The following is a 24,593-nucleotide window of genomic DNA, read 5'->3' as shown; positions in this document are numbered from 1 at the left end:
GTATCTTGCTCGTTGATAGAAAAATACAAACTTCTTTATTTATATTTTAAGTTTCCATTTCCTTATTGTAGAATTCTATTCCTACCATAAATTCTATTTCTTCGCCATCATACACTAATACCATACATCAAAGGCACCCAATCTACGAAATGCCTGCAATTTACCGTAGCAACAGAACTCTAACGAGAGAGCGTTAAGTAAATCCTCAAACGAATCAGAAGCAAAACGAAAACAATTTTTCGATTCGCCTTGTGGAAATTGACTCGATGGAAAGTTGATAGATCCCAGAAACGACCCGCACAAAGGTAGAACGGACTTGATTCGGTGTCCGGCAAGGAGATAGCCGCGACGGCTCGCGACGAAGCTGTAAGAGTGGGCGGAAGCTCGCATCGGTCGTCCACCATCGCGGTCCTTTGCCAGCTCGAAATTGGATATTGAAAGTCCGCGAAGTATTGCAATCAACCTCCGATTAATTGCGTCCTTTGATTTACACGCGCCTCTAGGTAGAGAGGGAATTTTATATAAAAGTTGATCTGGACGATTCCGTCCGCGCTTGCTGGTTGGGGCACGCAGACGAGGAAAATAAAAAGAGAATAGAAAAAAGATGGAAGCTTTTCAACTTTTTTGCAACTTTTCTCCGCGTTTTGCTCAAAGGCAGCCGTCTTTCAGGAAAGTAAAAAAAGAAATGGGCAGGAAGGGTGTATCTGATGAGCGACTCTCGACGCGGAATATCTTCTTGAATTTTCGCGGACAAGTTGTTCGACAGGGGAGAGAAGAAATGAAAAAATCGTCGAAGAAATCGGAGTCTTTTTTCATTCGGTTCTCGGGCGTGGAATTTTATCGCGGTACCCTGTCTCTCTCCCTGGACGATAGTTACGATATCTCTTCGCGGAAGATTCGCAATTAAAAAGTCGGCAGAGTGACGGCGGTGGCAACCCTCCCACGGGGGGTGACGGTTCATCGAAGTTTCGCCTTATATTGACACGAAACGAGGCGAGATTATGCTCCCGCTCGGATGGAGTCGCTGAAAGACGACGGTTCGACGATTCCTCGATAATTCCTCCTCTCGTTTAACGGATTCTCCGGGGGGAATGTTCCCGGATGTGTACGAGTTATTTGTTTTTTAAGAGGAGTGGAATGCCGCGATATCGAGCAACTTTCCGTTCGATGGCTCGACAGCGGAATGTAAGTTTTTTTCGTAGAGTTACGGTACGCTTTGCGATAGTTTTCTATGGAATATTCAAAGGTTAATTTAGGAATATGGAAAAACAATAGGGTCTCAGTTTACTGGAATATTTCTTTCATATAGTTATTAAATAAAAGAATTGGATAAATCCTGTTGCTAATTAAAGTATATTTGTGCAGGTAAGTTGGGACAAGAATTGATCGTTTAATATTTTTTAGTTGAAGATTATCTCAAATGATCGTTTCTTACCGACACGCGCTTCTCGAAACGAGTCAGTCATTTAATTAATCTGAAAAGTAGTCTTTACAGAAAAGAATACTTTTTCATGCTTTCAAATTTGTATTCCTTCTGTAGAGTCTCATACAATATACAAATTCCAAAAGATCCTGCAATTTTTCTCACTTGAAATCCCTTTCAATTCGAGAGATCGAATTCGTTGGGAACAGAGCTTAAAAGCAAGTAAAGGTACCCTTTAAATATTTAATACCTTAGAACACATTGGCGTTTCAAAAAGACGAACCAGGTGTTAAATTCCTCGTGGAGAATAGCGCTCGACTTTTCGTCCGATTCTCTCCTGTTCAAAATTCAATATTCCGGAAAACACGTCGCCGATATTATGATATTTCTAAGCTCATAATACCGGAACACCGCAGCATGACGGGAGCACTCGGTAGGAAAGGGTCGATGTCGGAGAGAAAAAAGAGGTTCGAACGAGACAGAGGTCGAGGGCCAGGAAATGGTCCCATATTGGAAGACCTCTAATACAAAGTCACTGCCTCCTCGCCATAGCTGCTGCAAACATGCTGAATATAATTTAATATCTACATAGCCGTTATCATAACGGGTGACTCGATACGTATCGATTCAATTTGCTGCTACTTGTTTCTTTGCATTTTCTAATATATCTTTTTCCGAGCGAATAGAAAATAGAAACAGGGAATTTGAAATATCATATAATAAACACAATTTATAGCGCTATACAGTAATATCCTATTTATGAATCTATCGAAGATGGAATTCCATTTTATACGTATAGGAAAATTTGCTTATGCTTCGTGCGAAGATATAAAAATATAAAAATACGAGAACTGTGTAGTTAGATGAAAAATACAAATATTACGATACTTTCGTGATTACTTCTCTCCAGGATACTCCTAGAAAATTGATATAAGTTCGTACAACAAATTTCAATGAAGCCATTAACGAGCTACTTTCGCCCACAGGAAATTACAACGAAAGAGACTTTTAACCATCGTACTAGGATATAAAAGTATAAAAATTGTATTAATATGATTGAAAATACAAGTACTCGAATATCTATTCGATTTGTGATTAGTCTCTCTTCAAAGACACTCTTGGAAAACCAAAATAAATCTGAACAGCGAATCCCGGTGAAGCCGGTAACGAGCTTCTACATCTTCCAGCGGAAAATCCACCATAAAATTCAATCGAAGAAATACACCATGGTGGTAGTTCCATTACTGGTCTAAATAGACGCTACGTAGGTAATTACCCCGTTAAATCGGTCGAGCCGAAGAAGAAGTAAAAGGAAGGAGGGGGCGTTGAAGAGTCTCGACACGTCTTTCATCCTCCGAACCAGTTAAATTGAATTTACACGACGTCGTATACAGAAGAGGGCAAGAAAGGCAATGGCTATTTCACCTGAGGGATGCCTTTAAACCGAAACGTGCCGCGATAATGTAACACGGGAGCCGGATAATGGAACTTATGATATATCATGGCGGCGGTATGGATCGGATGATCCCGCATTCACCCCATCGCCCTCTCCTAGCGTAGTAATATCTTCGTACCAAGAGGCTTTTACTTGACAATGACGTCCCAGCAAATTAAAATGTATATGCAGCGAAACAATGGCTTCTCCGTGCTTTCATTTCTTTTCTTTCTTCTCGTTACTGTGTGTAAACTGCACATGTTTATGCATTTATGAAGAATTTCAAAACGTGCAAATGTACATAATATGCATAAATACGTAAAATATCTGAAACAAAGCGCTCGCTATAATGTTTAGAACGCGGAGCTAAGTTTAAATAAAATACGAAATTGTCACGCTCTATGATTTTCCATAGGAGTGTTCTTTCTAACTTCTTTATTGCAAACAAATGTTAACATGTCAAAAGAAGTTTTGGGAGTGAAAGAAGTAAAATACTGTGAAGACCGTACTGCACTAGCTATAGTCCTTACTCGTTTATCTCATAGACATCTTTCAACGTGTCCTACACTATCCTAATGCCTAATGATGTTGAAAAGGCCTTTTTCTTCCTCTCCTTTCCCTTTTCCTGTTTCATAAGGAAGAGAGGAAGAATTTTAAGAACAATCGTTATTGTTTTGTCACTAAATATAGTTCCTTGTATCCTATATCATATACAAACAATGCAATATCCTCAGAAAATAAATAATAAAGAGTAATAACGCGGAAAGATAATAAGAAACACGTATAAAACTTAATAATTATCCCTTTCGTTGTTCCATTCTCGCGTTTTAAGCCGGCGAACGTGATGTGTAATAAGAAAATGCGACACGCAGGAGAAATGCGGCGATTATAGGTGAATTAACCATTCGAATCTACGGAAACGAATACGCGTACAAATCGTAACAGCCGCAGAGTTAAGCTCCATTCATCCGTCGTTGAACGCCGCAACTCCTGGCTCCGCCTCTACCGTGGCTACGTGAGATCCGGCGTCACCGCAGGGCTTAAACGGCTTTAAGGATTTCTCTGAAGGCGTGAAACGTGCCCCCCGTCGCCCTATGAACCCGCGATTCTCTCTTTTTATATGCAATGAAAATTCCCCCCGCCGTTCTGCTAACTTCAACCGTTGCTTGATAATAAAATTTGTCCGTGAAAATAAATAGCTGGTGGCCACGAAGAGAAGATGTGACGCGAACTTTGACGATAACCGGGTCCAGACGATTGTATCGTTTTTATTTTTCGTTTTGAAGCTCCCATCGTTCGACCTTTAATAACCGTACAGAATGATTTGACTCGTGAAAGATGAATTTTGTCGGAACTTTTAGCCTGTTAACTGCGAGGTTTAGTTTCAAAAATCCCTTACGAGGAGCGCAGGTAAAATCAAGCAATGACAAGTATACAAGCCGACCGCAGAGTAAATGCTTCTATTACAAATTTTACGAAAAACGTAACACAAAACGAGGAAGGATTACATTTTTATTCGATAAAAAATTAACAATCGATCGTTGAAAAAAGATATTGTAATTAAAAACTTAAAATTGTCAAAAAATAATAAAGTACACGAAACGATTCGAGAAATAGCCGATACACGCAGTAAAGGATACAAAACAATTCTTATATTTGTACAAATGTGACATCCATGTCAATGTATTTGCTCTTCTTTTTATTGGTTTTTATTAATCTTTCATATTGTAACTATAGAAATTCTTTATTAACACGTTTACTGTATTATTTATATCTACTCAATTCTTAATTATTAATCATCAACGCGAACTCTTACTTCCACGGTTTTATTTCGTTTTATATGTTACTCCTTTTCCTTCTGCCAGTTTATAAAAGAATGTGAGATAAGATTGTTAAAAGAATGCGAGAGTTCCGAGTTATGAAGTAATGTAGCGCGTCTGGCTACAAACGATCCGTTTTCACTTGCTTCTCTACTTCAGTCTCCCCTTCTTCTTGCATAACCGTGAGAGTTCAGATACTTTTGTAATGAGGGAAAGAGATGGTAAAGAAGAATTTTCTCTTGTTTCATTCTACTACATCTCCTTCTCCCCATTCCAAAAACCAACTTATACTTGACTATTATAGTGCGAATATTATTATACAAGATACGACCAAAAGTTATTTAGTATTTTATATAATTTCTTGTACAGAAATAAATCAAAGCTATGAAATAAAATTTATTTCCTCAAATACTCAATCTATGTTTTCGCCAAATTTTTTCCAAGTTTAGTCTCACATAAGAAAATTACACGAATATTCTGATCATTGCTTCGAATATTTATTATAAATCTTCCTAACATTGATACACGTGACCTATAGCAGCATTCTCCTTCTCTGATCTCCTCTTGGAAGTAATTAACAATAGAGAAAAACTTGAATGGACAGTGTTGGCCACGGCGATCTTCGTCTGCTGTATCAAAACAATCTTCCATCACACTTTCAGCTCACACTTTATAAATCAAATTATATTTCATACACTATGTACTGTTCAATCTGCCAAACACACAACCTCATATATCAGGAAGAAGGGAAAAAAGGAAAGCAAGAGAAAGAAGCAAATCCCAACATGCATCTAAGAAATCTCGAAACTTTCTCCTCGGAAAAATCCAGTCTCCCGAAATCTCCGCGACCAACGAGATCCACGTACAAGTCAAGAGACATTCCCTCTCGAAACTCGAAGCTCCTAAACCCTTAATGCTCCCCGACGCCTGGAATCCATCTAGTATATCTCTCTTCTGGTCCATTCCCTAGCTACTAAACCATTCCTTTGCTGCGTGTAGAAACTCGAATCGGACGAATATAACGCAAGAACGAGATCTCTCGATGACGTCGTGAGGTTGTCACTAGGAACAAGTCACACCTCAAAGGGTGCCAAACGTCGAAACGAAGCAGGAAGCGAGCCACCGCCTTCAGGGGATTCACTCTCTGTCCTCGTCTTCTCGCGCCACATTAACCTTAACGACCTTTTAGCCAGTTCCTTTTTTGAAGGCGGTCCGCGCGTCAGGGAGGGCGGATTTTTTCCTGCCAGTTCCTGAGATTGCCGTGTCGCCAGCTCAGCGCCTCTTAATGTTGCCTTTTTCCTGTCTCGACGCGACATCCACCCAGTGTCTGACGCCTCCCGATTTCCTCATTTTTACACTCCACTTTTGATGTACTATTAGCGCTTTTTCCTGCCACCTAGACAACTATGTAACGTCAGTGTGATATAACTTGGGGTACCAAGTTTTTAGAGCAGTCGAGAGGGATGAGAAATTGGAAATTTAAATATGAGGTTGGTTGAAAGTATCTCAGTTATCAATACTTGAAAGAATAGTAGTCTACTTTATAAGTAGAAAGGTAGAAAAACGCAAGGATGTTAGAAATGTATTGTAAATTTACCATAGGATTTACATATGCTATCTTCTTGCTATGAATAAAATTATAGGAAGGAGAGCCACACATCTGACTTATCTGGATAATAAAATTGAAAATTTTATTGGAAGGAGTCGGTCAATTTGGCTTCTGAAAGACCGTGAAAAGATAATTGTTGGAGAGATTGGCAAGTTTCTTGAAATTTTAATTGGTTTCTGGCGATATTTATGGCGAGTATCGACTTGAGAAATTGTATTTCTGCATAACCATGATTACCAAAACCAAGTTGAATAAAGATTCCACACTGTATATTTCTATACTCTTCCCGCGCTGCAGCTATTAATTACAAGAAAGCATTTGATGGACGGCTAATTATCTTTTAACGACATTCTAACCATTTGTTTCGCGAGGAAACGATGGAAAAAGGTTAAATGATAAAACGTAAAAAGTGTTCCCGATTCGGAGGGTTATATCGCTCCGATGACACGATCAAATTATTATGAAAGATAAACAATGAAAAATAAGTGAGATCGACTTAAAATGATTAAAACGTACGTGAATAAAACATCATATTCAATTTATGGTTTCTACGGGAGATTGCGCGATATTTCATGGTATTACCTGCAGATTTCTGTTACACGGGATTAACAAAACTCGCTGTTTACTGACTAAAGTGCACGCCTTTTAAACGGCGCACACGCGCACCACGCTGAATACACACTTTACAATCTTGTTTTTCCTGTTCACCGAGAGAAGTATTAACACCGGATGACGCTGGTCGCCAAGCGTTTCCCCCGGTTAAACCTCCGTGCGCACACAATGCTCTTCGTACGCCACCGAGGCACTTTTGTTTCGCAAAACGAAACGAACATTGTCGTGAGTGATAATAATTATGAACTGCGAGATGCCTGTATTTATTACACGTTAAAATAAATTCCACTCTTTACCCTTCCGTGCATTTCATTTTAATTCCATTATATTCTTCGTCTTGTTCAACCTATTACACATTTTATAATAATTATTATTATTGACTATATTTTATAATTAACGCTATTCTTTATCATTTTGGCAACGTCATTTAAAGAATATTTATGTTAAATGATGGGATCGATTAACTATAATAATCGTATATATTGTAGCATTTACATATTAATTAATTTTAGGTTCAAGTATATGAAATTATTCATTACTAAATTATTAAACAAAGACTTATTTCTTGAACTAAAGTACATAACTGAAAAAAATATCTTTAAACATCGCAATAGTATCATAAGCTTACGCTTAATAAACAAGGAAGATTATTTTCATTTAACTTACAGAAAAATCTGATATAATTCTCAAACTTACAAAAGTAGGAAACATGGAAATTCTTAATTCCCCGAGTAAGCTAAAAAGAAAAAAGGCAAAGATCCTTAAAAAATTTGCCAAGATCGTTTACTGTGATTGTTTCTGTAGATCTGAAGAGCGATTTCATCCCTAGTGTTAAAAGTACGTCCGATAATAATGCAAATCGGAAAGGATCTAGTGACACGTACCGGTCGGAACATCCTAAGATAGTTTGCAGTACGTGTAACGTCCGTTCTTACGACGTTTCACGAGCCAGCTGAAAATTCTTCCCGTTTTCGCCTCTAGCTTTGGTCGGAATCTCGTTTGCAAAGAACGCGCGTAGAATATCAAAAGACAGAGACGACTGGAATAGAGTTTACATGGCCTCTTTCCTTCCATGACTTCCTACAAAATATCTTTGCAACACAATCGACAGTAGCATGATCGAAAATTTTCCAAAATGATGAAATGATTGAATAAATGCATCTTCGTTAATCGTCGTCTATTATTGCTTCCAGGACAAATGAATAAAAGATAATTAAGACTTAAATGAATTATTATTTTGGTATACACGATGATGAAGGTTGAAAATAATTTCCAAAAGTTTCCATTGCGATATACGTAATATTGTTCAATAGAAGCGCTGCATAAGCATGGAATTGAATGGCGGCAATATCGTCATTGAAGTTCAACGTTGTCACGATTTCGAAGCACGGAATTCGCAAAAACAATTACTCGGCATTATTGAAATTAATAAATGCCCAATGGACAGATAGCAACCACATCAGCAATATTAATGAACATTAATAATTCGAATGTCCATTGTAATTATTAGTTGCGGAATTTAATAGAACTCTAAAGAAGATCGAACATTCGTTTTGGATTAACACGGAGTTAATTAAATCAATTACGATAGGGATATTTATTTTCACAATATTAGAAATACGTTATTGCGCTGTTTAAAACTTATTATTGCATAAAATATAAAACAATTTATAATAGCGAATCGCTCAATCAAGATTTCAAACAACTCTTACGACTTTTTCACAAATTTCAATATTTTCTACATATTTCACCCCTTTCGTATCTTCCGCATAATAAAAACAAATGTTCTTCTATGTTATTTCATGCGTAATAAACTTTAAAAACTACTATCGCACAAGAAAAAAGGATGAATTTACTTTCCTAAATCTCTCAATAAAACTCCTAGACGACCTTTAAGCTTCCTTTTTACAACGTACAATATCTTCCACGTATTCCATATTCCATCGAAACCTACTTAACGAAAACAAATTAAAAATGCAGCAACCGAGCAACTGATGCTTGCATTACTTGCACGCGTGGTCAGAAATATTAAACGGAGAAATAAAAAGCGAATCTTTACGGGGGAAAAAAAACACTCGCCTTTTACGTGTGCAAAAATTTTATCAAATAAAGGATCATCCCTTTACAAACAAACGAAAAAAATAAAAGGGAGAACGCAGACGTGTACAAAAAACAGAAGCGGGAGAAAAAGAGCTCTTCGAACGAGCTGTTGAGCCTGGCCACGGGACTCGGCCAGAAAAAAAGAGAGAGACGGAGAGAGGAGAGTTGGGTTGGCCGAGATTAAAAGTGAAAAATCGCTGCGACTTGGCCGTGCCTTTTAAAGCGGCCAAACAAAGCCGCGACCCTCCGGTTAAAAAGCGGCGGAAACACTATAGAGTCGATGTGTTCCGGTATCTACGCGCGTGGCCCGTTTCCTTGTAAATTATCCGCGTGACCAGGCCCGCCGCGTAAACTCGCGCACGAATAAATTCATTTGTTATGAGAGAACCTCGTGGCCGGACGTTATCGGACGAAACGCGTCGGAATTGCTTAACGAAACGGAATAGCCGTTCGCTTATCCCTCGTTCCAGCCCGTCTCTCGCTCTCCGTAGTTTTGTTTCCTTCCACCCCTTCATGTTTATCCCAACCTTCTCGCTTCACCATTATCGTTGCTCTCGAACCATCCCCAATTTTCGTTTCTTTTTTCTTTTTTTTAGATTATTTCAGTTTTTATTAGAACGTTTCATTTAGACTACTTATGTTATCTTCTTTCAAATCGATTTAATTTTCGAATTTGTTGGTTCATCAAATTACTCTTTGAACTTCTTTCACGTTCGTTCGATCGAACGCTCTTTATTGGAATTTCGTCTTTGTTTGTTCTTTTCTGTTTTTTTCTTCTTTTTTCATCAATTGCTTCTAATCGTACTAAATGATTGTATGGGCTATTAGCAACGTAAAGGAAACATAGACATAAAGGAATGGAAAAATCATGTGGGATGATAAGTCAATATGAATTTGAAGTATTTTAAGCAAGTTAATAATTTTTGTATATACTACTTACTTTATGGTAGTTAAAAAAAGTACTCGCGCATACCCCTATATTCCCGTGAAGTGTTTCTTTAATCCGATTTTATATTTCATTTTTACAGTACCAATTTTCTGTAGACATACAAACCTATTACTAAATTATTATTAATATACTTATATACAGGGTGGTTGGTAACTGATAGTACAAGCGGAAAGGGAAGGGGGTGATTCTACGCGAAAAAAGAAGTCGAAAATATAGAATAAAAATTTTTCGTTTGAGGCTTTGTTTTCGAGAAAATCGACTTTGAATTTTCGCTCGGTACGCGTGCGGTACGTTATAACGGATCTCACTGTAGATCGTTGTCTCGATGGAAAAATTAAAAAAAACTTTTATTCTATATTTTCGACTTCTTTTTTCGCGTAGAATCGCCCCCTTTCCTCTTGTACCACCAGTTACCAACCACCCTGTATATATATCAGTATTAACTTTTTTAACTTGGATAGATTTTTGACTAAAGAATTTTCTAAAATAAATACGGACTTTAAATTAACAATTTCTTTCAATTCTATATACCTATGATAATACTAAATTTTTGACACGTTGTGTACGTACCGACAACACAACAATTCTCCGTCTCCTTGGATCAGCCTGTTCCATTGGTATCGCGACCAAAATCGGTATATAGTATCGCGATTCGACAACAAATTTTAATTATCATACTGCGAGTGAGTTGCCGGTCGAGCGAAATTAATCGCACTAGCCAGCGAACAGGAAATCGATACGCGAGGGTGGCGGAATCGTCGGAAATTCGATTGCGCGAAACGTAGTTCGGAGCAATTAGGTCGCGTTCGACGATGGAATTCACGAAGAGGCCACCTTCAAAGACCATCGTCAAAGACGTAGCTTGGTCGAAGGCACGTGGGAAAGTCTCGAAGTGCCGGTTACATCGTTGTAAAACAGGAGAGAATACACGAAAACAGACATGTACTAGTAAACGTGAATAGTGTGTGTAGAATAGAATAGAAATAATTCGAATAATAGAAATATATTTGCTTAAAAATATTTACAAAAAATGTCATATACGTACATATGTACATACAATGACTTATTAATGTTCAGATATCACGGTGTTCCATTATTGGTTTATACGTGTACCTATGTATACATTGTATAAATATGTAATATGTATGTTATATAACTGTAACCAGAACTATGAATTCGATATTTTACATTTAACAAGTACATGATATCGTGATAATAACATCAAATTATATAATAAATAAAATTATCGTGATATCGTGATATCATGATAATTTATCTTAAACTTGGGCGTATTAATTTTATCAACAATTGGTCAGTAAACGTGAATACAATCGCGATCCCTTTCAATTTCATCAGCGTTAAAAAAAGGCGCCATGGAATCCCTCACAAAAATCCGCGAGCCTCTCGGAACCTAATGAACAGAAAAAAATTGGACAACGTTATACGGTCGTTCCCCAATTTGCATCTTTATACTCGTTATTTTGAACATTCCCCCGAGACGTGGTTCCTTTTTTCACCAATTAACAATTAAAACAAATTCGTGCACCCCTTTCACACTGCCTACACGGCCCCACAAGGCGGCACAAGCGATAAAACCGAGGGAGAAAGAGGAGCGAGAGCGAGTTTAATTAGTGCCAAGGCCGAGGATCGGTCGAAAACTAATTAAATCCACCATGGGCAAATGAATAACAACGTGCATCAAGGGGAAATCGTGGACTTTCGTGGGAGATCGACGATCGAATTCGCTTGTTATAGATAGGAAGATATCCTTCCGGCTATTCACTATCGTCGCTTCCTGACGAAACGTTCGTGGGTAAATATTATTATTCATGGCCGCGTATCGTATTACGATGAAACGTATTTCTATGGGGTGTACACGGGCGTCACGAAATCCTATCAGCGTATTTACGTCAGCGGATAAGGAAGATTATACACCGTGTCATGAAAGAGATGTTACATTTTTGTTTTATCGTCATTCCATTTCTCAGCTGATGTATTACACACCGTGCTGTATTCGTTCGATTTTATCATAATAGAAAGTTATTATCGATATCGATCACCGGGATTATGTTCAAAGGTAGTGATACTAAAAAGGAGGACGCCTATGCAAATAAATCGACCACAATCGAGCCATTCAACGATATTATTCGACAAGAAATTGAACAAATACTAGGAGAAAATGTTATGAAAAATGACATTTGAACTGGCACACATTTGTAAAAGAAGTGGAAGTGGCCATTTGATCAATATCGTATTTTACATATGCGGTGACTCTTTTTATGACATTCTGTAAAACGCGACGGTAAAATGGAATGAAACGAATAAAGAAGAAGTAAATGAGGAACCTAAGACAACCGTGGCGAAATAAAAATTCTTGTCTGGCTGGTAATGAGTAAAAAATCAAATCACTGCCGATCTTCTTACTCGGCTGACGTATACACGGTTGACGTTTCGCGCGTGATTTGCAAATGCCACGGCCCGGAAAGTTTCATTTCGCGAGACAAGACTCGTGTTTATAGGAAAACGTGTGATAATGCGACGCAGCGAGTGTGATGTGTCATGTGACAAACGAAAAGAGTAGTTTGTGGAAGAAATTTTAGCCTGGCTCGGTACTGGAACCGGGATTATCGTTAGCTTTGGATATTGATGGAATTTAGATCTCTATTAGCATTGTTGATACAGTGATTAAGTTTTGGTTTGAATCGAGTTACTTAATTGTTACAGCATTTGACTATATTCTATGCTTTAAGAATAAATAACTAACGAATGAACATGAAATAAATGAATTGTAGTGTTAACACGAAAATAGTCAAATAGACTTACAACAATTTTTAAGAATTTTCTACTTTTTCTGCTTGTATTACACATTGTTTCATATAGATTTATATGAAATTTACTTTCACCTGATGAACCTTTGTAACACGTGTACGGCAATATAAATAAATAGAATGATAATTTTATATGAATTATTTCTCAACAATACTGATATTAAACGTATCTAACATTTATTCTCCATTCTCAGAATAAGAATTCAAGGACTCGCAATTAAAAACTTCGTGACCGATAAACGCCAGAAGTGGAAAAGATAGAAGGAATCAAAGAAAGCCGTCCCGAGAAAAAGTAGAAGAGGACGAAGGAAACGGAAGAAGTAAAGAAAGAGTTGTCGCGGTCTGGTTCCTGTGACCATCCCCACTTCATCAGAAATTTCCAATGCAAATATCAGGTGCTGTGGTGGTGGATGAAAATGAGGAATAATCAAAGAAGCGAGGGATAGGAAAAAAGTGGAGATCTCGAAGGGTGGTACCGTGATAGGAAAGGAATCGACACGTGGCCTATGGAGGAACTTTAATGACATTTCTTATTTCCAGCCGTTTCTTGGATTCCCGTCGACACCTCGTCTTATACTTTCTTTCTTTTCTTCTTTCTTCCTTTTCCGTCTCTTCATCGTCATCGTGAAAGTAATTTTCTACGCCGGGACGTTTGCTCGGCTACTTTATTTGCCCCCAAACTTTATATATCATTCGTTGATTAACGATGTTTCCGGTTGCAGCGGATGTAGCCGGAAGTTACTATCCTCCGAACAGAGTCGTATTACCGTTAAGTTTCGAATGCGACATATAGGTACGCTGGTCTCATACAGTCACGTGTTTATGTGTAAATAATATCAACGATTTTGATTCTATAACCGTATAACCGTTGGTGCATCAACGATAAATAATAGATTTTAAGCTTCGACAATAATTACTGGATAAATAATAATTCACAGTCTTATAAATATTACAAATTAATGAGATATAAATATTATATTTCGTATTACAATAATTTATTCACGTATTTGTATTATTAATAATTTATTGAATTATTGCTATCCTAATACCCTGAGTTGCTTACAATCACAATGAAATTCTGAAATGAACTAAACAACACAATCAGTTCAACGAAAGAAATGTTAAATTGTGAATTTGATTCGATATTTGATAAAATAGTTCGATCAAGGAAATGATGAAAAAAAATGCTCCTGGTAATATTAATATTTAATTTGACGAGGATAGAAATCTGATTACACAGAATTATTTATTTTCGTCGTGTCATTTTAATTCTAATCAATTAAATATATTCCTCGTTTTGATAAGAAATATGCCAATTGGAAGCGAGCAGGTAACAATATTCGAGACTCGAAAAAAATCGATAGAAGGGAACAATCTAGTCGTTAACTAGAGCCGTGAAACGTTCTAATACTGACGATACGTCAGTATAGTACTCACGAGTACTGACCGATCGAGATTCACCGTTTATTTCGACAGCGTTTCACTTCAGGGGCATTTACTACTCTCTCTGTCGGTTTCCCAGGCATTCACGGAGGCGGAACAGGAGAGGCGGAGTGAAGACGATGATCCTTGAGCTACTTCCAAGCAGTCGTGCATCGACGCTCGAAACAAATTGCATCTGTAATTATAGCGCCCTACTTCACCTGATTACGGAACTACGAGGCTGGATTACTGAGACTGAATTTCGTATAAGACGCTGCGAAATTTCAAGTAACTCTCCCTCGTTTTTCTTATCGCTGACCAATCGATCAATGTCTTTGAAAAAAGAAAGAGGAAAAGTTAACTTGCAAACTCTCGTTTGTAAATATAACCAACGATTATCCTCAAATATCAGCTGATCTGTTACGCAAGTTTCTATAAATCCTGATAATTCACATAAACTTACGCTATGTGTTCCTTTATTATGAATGTTTGACAAATAATCAAATGACAAGTAAATAACAAATAAGTAAACTGTTTTTCATTAGGGTACCAAATGTGCCAACTATAGAGAAGTATAGGAATTGAACGGTACAAGATAGAAAGTAAGAGAAACATTAAGAATTGGTCAATAATACTGTGATACATATGGTCAGCGGTGTAAACGTATCTCTTTTACGATTTAGTGAAGTGTGAATCATTAAGAATCAATTCTTCTGACATAGCACGATCTTGCTCTGATCGTAAAACAAGACTTCCTGCTTTATAGTACACGCGGTACTTAACATCGACTGGTGTAATGACATCGACAGTATTAAAAATATCCAAAAACAATATCGTTTATTCGAATCGAGTGTTTTAATTAATCCCAGGTCCATCAGAAAATTTCCCTATCGCGCCATTAGCAAGTCAAGTGGCGATCATCGGCGTCTGCCTCGCAGCAGTCAACACGGTAAGAGAAAAATATTCTAAAGAGAGAAAGACAAAAAGAAGAATTTAATAAAACGGCGGAGAATAAAAGAAGAAAAAATAAAAATAAAGCATTTTAATGATCGCAGGGAGAAGATGGTATCGATCGTCGTAATTGTCGGGTTGGTCCGTTCCCTCGGGCAAAAAATATCGCCCGATCCTTTGTTCACCGGAGTCTCAAGTGCATCGAGGCCGTGGCTGTCCTTTCACGGTGTAAAAGACGAGACAATCCCAATCGTTCGCACTTTCTCAAAACGTCTCCGGTCCGGAGCCGGAGGCTGAAAGTGTCCCGCAAGAGAACGGAGGAAGATCGTCTCCCTTGGGAACGAGGGAAAAAGGGTAAATGAATAGCGACAAGTTGCGCCGAGGTTCCCGCCGAGAATAAAGATGGAGGGAGCCTTCGGGGACACGGCTAAAAGCCGATACGGAAACTCGATGCAATTCGCCGCGCGCCGTTCGGCGGACAAACGTGATCACTGGGGATTTTTTCTTTTTTTTTGAGAGAGAGAGACCGCAGCAATTTGTATCGATAAAACAATGGAAAAATATGAAAATAACATCTTCTAGACTCAGTTTCACGATCGAACTAATTTTGCATGTCAAGGGATTACAAACTTCATCAGTGATAATTATACTGCGGCTCGTTATGCGAATTTCTACAAAGACAAATAAAGGGATAGAAATTTGTTTTACTAAATATTATACTGCTACCAAATATTATAGTAGATGCTAAACTTTGCGTATTTTATGTACCTCTGCATATTACGCGAATTCTCTGCGTTTCTGCAATTTTTAAATTTCTCCATGGATATACAGATATCCGCAGTCTAATAATAATAAACATCTTCGCGTCTTCGATAACAGTTTCAGTCACGAAATAAAAGAAAATTGTATAAATTACAGCTACTATCCGATTATTCTGTTTGCTGGAAACTTATCAATGTCTCAACAAACAATCGCTTCTGGAAGCTTTAAATAACCAAAAATTGTATTCGTTTCTTTCCCATTGTCACGTTCCATTGTCCTCGCGGGGAGCGAAATCGCGTGACGATAATTGCTTACGTAAAACAGCGGTGCGACAATAGCGGTAATTAGACGGTGAACTTCTTTGAGACAGTGACTGATTAAATGACGGAAAATTCAGATAGTATGGAAAAGGGGAATGAAGTAGAGGTGAAGAGTAGAAATCGTCTTAAACGGAGACATAAATACGAAGAGTTGAAATGGCTAGGTACGCGAAAGAAGGGAGGAAGATTGCGGACGAAAAAGAAATCGTGGAAAAGGATGGACAGGGATGCAGATTAAGAGCGTCGTAGATGACCTTTGTACGAAAGGAATCGAGATTAAAACGAAAGACGGAAGTTGATGAGGCCGGATCATTAAGCAACTGGCTCCTAGCCTCGGTATTATGCAAACAATATTTAAGGAAGAGGAAGAAAGAAAGAAAGAAGAAAGAAAGAAGGATGAGATTTTGTTCGAGCATGAATAACGAGAGGTACAAATCATGGAAAGTTTTCATATAATTGACCAAACAGTCGAATATACGTATAATGCGCATAAAGACACCTTGGGTTTAAATTGTTCGTGAAGCGTATTGTTCAATTTTACCGATTGTTTCATTGCTGTTCTTGTGATAATAGCAGTCCTCTTTATAAATATATGTCGCCAGTTTTCGTATCATAAATATTGTTTCATCGCTGTGTTTGTAATAAAAAGAGTGTTTAAAGTCGAAAATACATTTTGTTTCGTAAATATCGAAGCGACATAACATATCTATAAATCAAATTTGTGCATTGTAAAAACAAATTCCCTAGAAATATTGTATTTTCATATCGAAAAATGTATTAATTGAAAACGTAATTCGTAATTCATATGCTGTGAATGTTTATACGTTTATTGGTACATACGATTTACAAGTGCGAACTCAAAGGTCCAATACAAAAACGCATAGAATATACAGAAGTATGTAAAATATTCAGGATAAGATACCAAACAGATTTCTATTTAAGTTCTACTGTCGTAAATTAGTAAAACGAACTTGTCAGACGGTTTAATACCTACGGTTTTAATTGCTCCAGTCACAATCGATCTAATCTCAGACGTCCCACGTGTCGGTTAATTTAGTAGATCCTTGACACTCTAGTTATCGGTTCGATAATGCTGGATGTAACTTAGATGAAAGATAAGAACCTTGAACCATTCAATGTCACGCGAATTAATTAATCTGCGCATCGACGAATCGTTTAGAAAGATAATTTGCGTGAAACGCAAGAAGATCAAGAATGTCGTAAAACAGAGTGACAACAAACGTGTTGAAAATGCTGAAAATTATCGATGTTGATTACAAATTTTTACTTGATAGGATTATTAATCGTAATATTGATAAATACGAAAAATCTAAGATTTAACGGCACTAGAGGAAAGGAGAAAAATTCGTAGCAGCCGCGTGTTCGCGAGTCAGACACAACAGACGCGGAATCGATTTTAACGAAAGCGCCGCCAACTGTGAAAACAGGCCGAAGCCCTCTTCCAGGTGGTGCTCCAGGTATAGTTTGCGGAGATTTCTGAACAACTTTCGCGGAAAGGTCAATATTTTCCTTGAGAGTTGCGCCTACCTTCAGCCACCGCGCGCCCCAAATCGTGTTTTATCTCGGCCTCCTTCGAACGGGCTTGTACGGCGTGAAAAAGGTAATGAAAAGAGAAAAATCGCATGTAACGCGTTCATATAATGGAGCGCGACATAGAAAAATACAAAATGACAGGTTGAACGACCGATTTTAAACGTGAAGTGCATACGTACGTATTCGAAAGTGACATATTACTTGCAATATGCGTTAGTAAATCACGAGATATATTATATCTTGTGTCTTGTGTTTGTCATTCTATTCGAATGTAAATTAACAAAACATCAGAAATCTCTTCAGAGGCTTATCAAAAGTATATTTGTTGAGTCAATAACTGTTGATAAAAGAATTAGCACCTGGTTAACGCTTATCACAATATCTACACATATAATAAGCTACTGATATTATTTATATTTATATGTCGGATTAAGGTTGGAATTTTGGGCGTTTGATGAACCCTCACTCAAATTTACCATCGCGGTTATAGCTGATATTTATTGGTACAAATGTGGTCACTACAAGAGGCTATAAGTAATAGCAACGATCGGATGGTCGAGATGTTGATGACAACGAATTCAAGTTCGATAACGAATCCAATGGGATGACGAATGCGATATGATACACGTATGACTCCACGTACAAGTGAAACTTATCTGCATGAACTCACCTGCAGTCCAAGTGGAACTGCCCTTATACAGGGTGGTTGGTAACTGGTGGTACAAGCGGAAAGGAGATGATTCTACGCGAAAAAAGAAGTCGAAAATATAGAATAAAAATTTTTCGTTTGAGGCTTTGTTTTCGAGAAAATAGACTTTGAATTTTCGCTCGGTACGCGTGCGGTACGTTATAACGGATCTCACTGTAGATCGTTGTCTCGATGGAAAAATTAAAAAAAAAAATTTTTATTCTATATTTTCGACTTCTTTTTTCGCGTAGGATCACCCCCTTTCCGATTGTACCACCAGTTACTAACCACCCTGTATCTTCTTCTCCCCACCTTTCAGGTCAATCTTTGTTTTTAAGGAGAGCTATATAATTATTCCATACCTCTGTCAGGCACATGTCCCACCCGTGACCGTGGCTACGTTCAGTGACCCGTTATATCACTTCAAGCCCAAGCTCATCGTCATAAAATCAGATTAGAACATTAAAACTATTTCTTAGTTTTGTTACTTAAGTGTAGCTATAGTAAAAGTATGGACTAGGGTATTGAGATTTTCCCCAACATTCCAAAAGGGAAGCCCCTATGTCCTTTCATCTCCGACATATAATTATTTATACTTGTAAAATTCTTCTAGGTAAAAGTTAAAGCTAGTACCAAAAGACCTGTAACTTCTGTAAAAAACAACTTATAATCTTCCTATGTTAACTTAACGTGTATCTTCACATATAGTTCACAATTATTCCGAAACACAGGAATATCATTTAATATTCAGTGAAGTATTGTTCGTTCAAAATCGAACATTTCATACATTACGATCTAATAATTCAATCTTAGATCGAATCTTTACAGATATCTCAGAATTGACGATATTCCAACGAAACAACGATATGCGTTCTAAAATAATAATCTAAAGTTCATAGAAAATTAATTCAATCCAACTTAATGCAAGAAAGGTAAAAGCATCGAACGACGATCAAGCAGCCTTCAGCGAAAGTGATAACCACGAAATTGTAGGAAAAGCTTTCCAGTAAGATCGATGCAGCGACCTTGAACCGGTCACGGTAATCCCGGTCGTCGGGTATAATAAGACGGTACTCCCCGAAAACTTGCGCCTGGTAGGAAACCGCCGGATTATTTCTCGATGTTATCGTCCAGTCGGATAAGTGGAAGAGGTGGAATCCACCAAAGGAGAGACTCGATCGACGCCAAAGTGGTCTCGAGTCGATCGACTCGAGATTTGAATCTCCGCCCGGTACGAGCGAAAAAGAAAGGGCATCAGACAGAAACTGGATTCTTCGAGGAATCGAATTCACTTCCATTCTCACAAGGGATCCTAACGTTCTTCGAGAACTCGAAGGGATCGTCGAGTAACCGGCCGTTAGACTTGCGGCTCGAGACGGGGAAATACGACCGGCTGCGATCTGATACCAACGGTGAATCTATTAGACCTAGCTGTGCAAAGTGAAAATTCATTAGTATCTGACTACTGATTTAAAGAACGAGTACTTGTATCGTCAAACGTATACGTAACTAGATAATTGATGATTATGGACGTTCTAATTTCAAGCATTTGAATATTAAAATATTCTTCTTAAATTAAACTTAAATTAATATTCTGTTATAGTTTATGAAATTTTTGTTAGAGAATTTAGTTCTTGTCGTCTTAGGGTTTATTCAAATTTTAAATATAGTATATTGAGTATACTTTTGTACAAAGCAAAGAATCATTAAAAAACAAAGGCTATGACGAATGTACGTTTCATTGACAGTTTGATTTGCAATTTGTTTGTTGTGAGCTTGAGTTAATCTTCGAGAATGTTCTGATTCGAAGCATAACATATTGAAATTGATCCATTTGGTCTTTGAATGTTGAAATAAGTTTCTTGAGCTGAGTAGTTTTCTTTAGAAAATAAACAACTGTTCAGGGATTTAATCTGATCCTTGAGAAGATCTAAACTTGCTCAAAGCTTAAATAAACAATTGATCCGCTTCAAATTGTGATTCACTGAAATGCACTAGACAATCAAGCGACATACAGTTCTACAAATAACGTTAATAAAGGTTACAAACACAAATCTTGCAGAAAGTGGACCAGGAATAGTTCGCAAACAGAGGGTTAAGTGTGATGTTTAAGTTCTACAATAGATGACAGCGTCGAAAGTTAAACACCTGGTACTGAGTATTCGGTAAATATTTTAGAAAGGTTCGCTAACTCGCGATATCTCCACTTAGTATCAATTTTCTACTACATGCGCGCACATACTTACACAAGGAAGCTAGATATGTGCCATAAGTATTATACAAAATTCCCTGGATCTTTACGATTTGATGAGAATGTTGATGCCAGATATAATTAGTAATTAACGTAAATCACATTCATTGATTATAAATGTTCTTCGGTTTGCAATAGAAAACGAATCGATATCATGAAATTTTAGTATTTCAATATATCTTAAGAATTTAAATTTTCTATCGCGAACGTGAACACCGTGAAGAACATTCTTTGGAAATTCTATATCGAAGAACCGGAAGGAGATTCAGAGTTTAACAACCTGTAAACTCAATCCTCATTAATGCCAGTCTACTTCGAAGAACCTGTAATTGTTTAGTAAGTTATCTAACAATTATGAATCAATTTGATTGTATCTTCTTCTTTCAATTATAATCTTCTGCTGCTTCCTTATAATTTCAGCGGAATTTTGTTCCAAAAGTACGAAATTGAGGAACCTTTCGGTCGCCTGTGCGTGTAATTTATGCGAAGATTGAAGACTTGCACGTTGATTTTGGCATGATGCAAGTTTATTTCATTATTACCCAGTATATAATAAGTATTTATTATACAAATTTTTATTATGCAATTTAAATAACCCTTACATGATTTCTATATCGTTTCTCGACATTTATCAAAAATTCTTATAAGCTTAAACCTAATTTCAACACAATTGTTGAACAGCTTATTAATACGAAAGCTTTGGAGTAGAATCAAATTTTAAATTCTATCTCGATCTTCTCTGGCATTTATCTAATTTGAATAATACACGGAAGAATATCTTTCTTCGTAGAAAAAAAAGAAACACTTACTTCCATTATGTTACATTTGTACAATTAAAATCCAATGCAAAAGGAGACATTCTCTATTCTATTAATTCTAACCAAAAATGAAAATCAACACGTGATAACCGTCAATCAAAAGATTTTAGATAAGATAAAAGAACTTATCAATCGAATTCCTTTCGTACCCTATATCGAAACATAATCAACTGTCGAAGAGAAAATCGATTACGCTGGTTAAAAATTCGAGAGGTTTTATTAAAACAATTCAGAGACTGGGAAAAATCAGAAGAAATGCCAAAATTATCGAAACTAACATCTAACAAAGACAACTTTTTCCAATGAACAAAAACATATCTGGGCCCATATGACGAAACCGTATGGTTACAGAAAATATCAAACATACTTAAAACCAATAGAAATATAGGAATAGGAGACAAGACAAAGCACACATAAAAAGACTTCTTTTATTTTTCAATGACCAACGCGACGACATAGAATTTGCTTACGAACCAATACAGAGTTTAAGTGAAGAAGAGATAGAACAAGTATTAAAAGAAAATCATGACTTGATAGGACATCCCGGAATACAAAAGACGTACGACAGAATCAGAGACAGATATAATATCCCACACCTAATGGACAGAATAAAAACTAGAATAGGAACTTGCGCGACATGTCAAACATCAAGGACTACTCGGATAAGAGGAAAGGAAGAACCACAAATAACTGACACCCCATTAGAACCTAACGACAAAATCGCTATGGATTTGATAGGTCCGTTGAAAAAAACCAAGATAGGAAACCAATACATTCTCTCTATACACGATGAACTAACCAAATATTTAATACTCGTACCCTTAAAAACACAACTGACCCAATCAATCTGGAATGCTTTACTGAATCATTACATTTATATATTCTCCGCACCCAAACGTATATTAACTGACAGAGGACAAAGTTTTATTAGCGAACTAGTGCAATGATACGAAGAAGCATTTAGAATCAAACATATAAAAACCACCTCATTCCATCCACAACCCAACGGAAGCCTAGAACGAACACATGCTGTAATATCCGACATGTTAAAAGCTATACAAAACGACAATGAAACAGAATGGGATCAAAACCTAAATTTTGTGTGTCTAGTATATAACATTATGATTCATGATGCCAGTGGATATATACCCCTTCCGAACTAACATTTGGACATAAGACCAATCTCCCCTCTACCATATCCCAAAATCCCCAAAGAACATACGCTGATGAAGTTAGCTTCAGGAAACAAGAATGGGATGCCAAACTACTTAAAGCCAGAGAAACTCTAATGAAGAGTAAACAAAGAAATGAAAGAGATCAAAGAAGAAAAATTATTAAACCTCAATCCAATTTTGGAGAAGGAGATTTAGTATTAGTTCATAACGATCATAAAGAACACAAGTTAGATACTGAATGACTAGGGCAATACACCATTGAAAAAGTAAAAACCCATAATTATGAAATAATGGTGAATGACTCGATTAGGAAAGTACATGGTAATCGTATTGAACCTTATTTTCCAGGATGGTCTTCACCTTCTTCATAAGTAGCTGTGTTATGTATTTTCTGGTTGTACATACCGGAGAGAACGGAATTTGTATGTGTATGTATGCGTGTATGTGAGCGATGAATTTTTTCAAAATAAAATTTTTTTTTCCATAAAGGATAAAGACAAAGAAGAAAAGTACACTTTTAACCAATTAGCGTCCATAAAACAATCTTGAAGAAACACTAAGATTTTGGAGGACCAAAATCAATCTAAGGAGGGGGGTATGTAACGTCAATTCACATCAGAGACCAGGCCACACACCGTGGGCAGGATGGCACCCAGATGATCTGCACATCCTTGGCGCGTACCCTCAATAGTCTTAAGTACCCACCAGGGGTCTTGGAATTTTCATAGTTAAGGTCCTTCAGACCAAGCAAGTATCTCTTGTCTTAGATTTCCGTTTACCTTTATTGTTTACTACGGGTTAACACGGAAAGTTGGTTTTCCTCACGTCTGGTATGTTCCGTTAGCAACTTTCTCACGAGGGCGGCTGAAACCCTTCCTGGTCCACCAACCGTCTTATTATCCAATCGGAGACAGTGTCTACTGCCCTCACTTCCTTAACCAAAATTGTCATCAGCAAATCCGATAGTCCCGTGTCCTTAGACACACCCACCCTTAGCCCTCCTCAGACACAGTATCGTCAGTAAAATTTTACTTATTCTGTATCCTTAGAATAGTCAACATATCTTTACCGGTCTCTACCCTTATAACAGTCGCGTACTTAACGTATCATTGTAACTAAGTTTTACATAACGTGGTTGAAGTGAATTGTGACTTATGTTAATTCAATGTGTATTCCATTGTGATTGCTGAATTCATAATAAAGTTTAATTAAAACAAAATTAATAGTTGCGTTACGACTCAGCTCTTTTATTTTATCATCCAACCCTCAAGTTTACGTGACACTAGCAAGCAAGAAGAGGTTTCGACACATAATCGATATTCAATCACGTAGAACGACAACATTTTCGTCGTTATTCTAGTTGCTGGCTACTGGTACCAGGCGGTTTGTTCGCATGATTCATAAAACTGAAGAAAGGGAAAAATCCAACGGCTAAATTTTCCAGAATTCCAATATGTCTCCTAGCTATCAGAAGCCACCTTTCTAATTCTTCGGGACTCTGAGGTTGAAAAGAATTTTCTCTTACACTGTATTAATAAAATAAAAATGAGTATTATATAACTATAATTGAAATTTTGCTATAACGTTAGAATGTGCAATGTATCGTAAAATAGTCTCTTCGTAGAAACTCAAATTGCCACAATAAAAGAGAAATCGGAATATCGATAGGTATCTCTGTTCATGCAACAGAATTAAGATGAACAAGACTATCTTCTATAAATACCAGATATACATTTCCATTTTCACTATCATTTCCACAGAAAATTGGTTTCATTTGCCTCTAAAAACGTCTTCACGACTTGGTGAAAATCATGTCGGTGAAGAATTCGAAACGTTCAAAGGGATACTGCGGCAAGCTCTGTTTTGATCGTATCTT

At 37.1% G+C, this 24,593-nt stretch overlaps 1 protein-coding gene across 1 annotated transcript in view; it reads right to left on the bottom strand.

Moving 5' to 3' along the window:
* P5CDh1 (delta-1-Pyrroline-5-carboxylate dehydrogenase 1) overlaps positions 1–24,593 on the bottom strand; it is a 59,776-nt gene that overhangs the window by 1,575 nt on the left and 33,608 nt on the right. The gene's annotated exons all lie outside the window — the stretch shown is intronic.

Source organism: Bombus flavifrons, chromosome 3 (assembly GCF_040668555.2).
Source record: "Bombus flavifrons isolate JBK064 chromosome 3, iyBomFlav1_principal, whole genome shotgun sequence".
Taxonomy (NCBI): domain Eukaryota; kingdom Metazoa; phylum Arthropoda; class Insecta; order Hymenoptera; family Apidae; genus Bombus; species Bombus flavifrons.
This window is presented reverse-complemented; position numbering and strand designations above follow the sequence as displayed.